Consider the following 3,652-nt stretch of genomic DNA (forward strand, 5'->3'; position numbering starts at 1 on the left):
GGAAAAAATACCAAGGAAATGCTCGACGCGCGCGAGTGGGCATCTCGCACTTGCGGCAAATGCCGGCCGTCATCGGTATGGACATTGGCTTTAGAAAAAAAACTGGCAATAAACCGTAGGAGAGAGAAAATGCCGAACCCTTGTTACTACTGGCGTCGCGGGGACTGCCGACACTTTGGCTCTTGTAGGCAATCTCTCGTACTTAAGCAGTGTTGGTCCTATTTCTTCAACTGAATGCTTCAAATCTGAGTGCGCATTTTTTTGTTCCTGCGCATAGGCAGTGCAATGCATACATTTGCACTAGGACCGTACAGCGGTTCCGCATGCCATGGGTTATGCCCAATTACATTTTAACAGTGGAGCTGATATTACTGGCCGTAACTTTACTGTTGCAGGAAAAAATACCAAGATAATGCTGACCGCCCGCGAGTGGGCATCTCGCACTCGCGGCAACTGCCGGCCGTCATCGGCATGCACATTGGCTTTAGAAAAAAAGCTGGCAATAAACCCTAGGAGAGAGAGCAGTGTTCGTCCTATTTCTTCAACTGAATGCTTCAAGTCTGAGTGCGCATTTTTTATTCCTGTGCATAGGCAGTGCAATGTATACATTTGCACTCGGACCGTACAGCGGTTCCGCATGCCATGGGTTATGGCCAATTACATTTTAACAGAGGAGCTGATGTTACTGGCCGTAACTTCACCGTTGCAGGAAAAAATACCAAGGAAATGCTCACCGCGCGCGAGTGGGCATCTCGCACTTGCGGCAACTGCCGGCCGTCATCGGCATGCACATTGGCTTTAGAAAAAAAGCTGGCAATAAACCCTAGGAGAGATAAAATGCCGAACGCTTGTTACCACGGGCCTCGCGGGAACTGCCGACACTTTGGCTCTTGTAGGCAATCTCTCGTACGAAAGCAGTGTTCGTCCTATTTCTTCAACTGAATGCTTCACTTCTGAGTGCGCATTTTTTATTCATGTGCATAGGCAGTTCAATGTATGCATTTGCACTCGGACCGTACCGCGGTTCCGCATGCCATGGGTTATGGCCAATTACATTTTAACAGCGGAGCTGATTTTACTGGCCGTAACTTCACCGTTGCAGGAAAAAATACCAAGGAAATGCTCACCGCGCGCGAGTGGGCATCTCGCACTCGCGGCAACTGCCGGCCGTCATCGGCATGCACATTGGCTTTTGAAAAAAAGCTGGCAATAAACCCTAGGAGAGAGAAAATGCCGAAGGCTTCTTACCACGGGCCTCGCGGGGACTGACGACACTTTGGCTCTTGTAGGCAATATCTCGTACTTAAGCAGTGTTCGTCGTATTTCTTCAAATGAATGCTTCAAGTCTGAGTGCGCATTTTTTTATTCCTGTGCATAGGCAGTGCAATGCATACATTTGCACTCGGACCGTACAGCGGTTCCGCATGCCATGGGTTATGGCCAATTACATTTTAACAGTCGAGCTGATGTTACTGGCCGTAACTTTACTGTTGCAGGAAAAAATACCAAGAAAATGCTGACCGCACGCGAGTGGGCATCTCGCACTCGCGGCAACTGCCGGCCGTCATCGGCATGCACATTGGATTTAGAAAAAAAGCTGGCAATAAACCCTAGGAGAGCGAAAATGCCGAACGCTTGTTACCACGGGCCTCGCGGGGACTGTCGACACTTTGGCTCTTGTAGGCACTCTCTCGTACTTAAGCTGTGTTCGTCCTATTTCTTCAACTGAATGCTTCAAGTCTGAGTGCGCATTTTTAATTCCTGTGCATAGGCAGTGCAATGCATACATTTGCACTCGGACCGTACAGCGGTTCCGCATGCCATGGGTTATGGCCAATTACATTTAAACAGTGGAGCTGATGTTACTGGCCGTAACTTTACTGTTGCAGGAAAAAATACCAAGAAAATGCTGACCGCACGCGAGTGGGCATCTCGCACTCGCAGCAACTGCCGGCCTTCATCGGCATGCACATGGCTTTAGAAAAAAAGCTGGCAATAAACCCTAGGAGACAGAAAATGCCGAACGCTTGTTACCACGGGCTTCGCGGGGACTGCCGACACTTTGGCTCTTGTAGGCAATCTCTCGTACTTAAGCAGTGTTCGTCCTATTTCTTCAACTGAATGTTTCAAGTCTGAGTGCGCATTTTTTTATTCCTGTGCATAGGCAGTGCAATGCATACATTTGCACTCGGACTGTACAGCGGTTCCGCATGCCATGGGTTATGGCCAATTACATTTTAACAGTGGAGCTGATGTTACTGGCCGTAACTTTACTGTTGCAGGAAAAAATACCAAGAAAATGCTGACCGCACGCGAGTGGGCATCTCGCACTCGCAGCAACTGCCGGCCGTCATCGGCATGCACATTGGCTTTAGAAAAAAAGCTGGCAATAAACCCTAGGAGAGAGAAAATGCCGAACGCTTGTTACCACGGGCCTCGGGGGGACTGCCGACACTTTGGCTCTTGAAGGCAATCTCTCGTACTTAAGCAGTGTTCGTCCTATTTCTTGAACTGAATGTTTCAAGTCTGAGTGCGCATTTTTTATTCCTGTGCATAGGCAGTGCAATGCATACATTTGCACTCGGACCGTACAGCGGTTCCGCATGCCATGGGTTATGGCCATTACATTTTGACAGCGGAGCTGATGTTACTGGCCGTAACTTCACCGTTGCAGGAACAAATACCAAGGAAATGCTCGACGCGCGCGAGTGGGCATCTCGCACTTGCGGCAAATGCCGGCCGTCATCGGTATGCACATTGGCTTTAGAAAAAAAAACTTGCAATAAACCGTAGGAGAGAGAAAATGCCGAACCCTTGTTACTACGGGCGTCGCGGGGACTGCCGACACTTTGGCTCTTGTAGGCAATCTCTCGTACTTAAGCAGTGTTGGTCCTATTTCTTCTACTGAATGCTTCAAATCTGAGTGCGCATTTTTTTATTCCTGTGCATAGGCAGTGCAATGCATACATTTGCACTCGGACGGTACAGCAGTTCCGCATGCCATGGGTTATGCCCAATTACATTTTAACAGTGGAGCTGATGTTACTGGCCGTAACTTTACTGTTGCAGGAAAAAATACCAAGAAAATGCTGACCGCCCGCGAGTGGGCATCTCGCACTCGCGGCAACTGCCGGCCGTCATCGGCATGCACATTGGCTTTAGAAAAAAAGCTGGCAATAAACCCTAGGAGAGAGAGCAGTGTTCGTCCTATTTCTTCAACTGAATGCTTCAAGTCTGAGTGCGCATTTTTTATTCCTGTGCATAGGCAGTGCAATGTATACATTTGCACTCGGACCGTACAGCGGTTCCGCATGCCATGGGTTATGGCCAATTACATTATAACAGAGGAGCTGATGTTACTGGCCGTAACTTCACCGTTGCAGGAAAAAATACCAAGGAAATGCTCACCGCGCGCGAGTGGGCATCTCGCACTTGCGGCAACTGCCGGCCGTCATCGGCATGCACATTGGCTTTAGAAAAAAAGCTGGCAATAAACCCTAGGAGAGAGAAAATGCCGAACGCTTGTTACCACGGGCCTCGCGGGAACTGCCGACACTTTGGCTCTTGTAGGCAATCTCTCGTACGAAAGCAGTGTTCGTCCTATTTCTTCAACTGAATGCTTCATGTCTGAGTGCGCATTTTTTATTCATGT

The sequence above is a fragment of the Haemaphysalis longicornis genome, unplaced genomic scaffold, assembly GCF_048455015.1.
Source record: "Haemaphysalis longicornis isolate Haplotype H1 unplaced genomic scaffold, Haemaphysalis longicornis Haplotype H1 scaffold_11, whole genome shotgun sequence".
In the NCBI taxonomy this organism is placed as follows: domain Eukaryota; kingdom Metazoa; phylum Arthropoda; class Arachnida; order Ixodida; family Ixodidae; genus Haemaphysalis; species Haemaphysalis longicornis.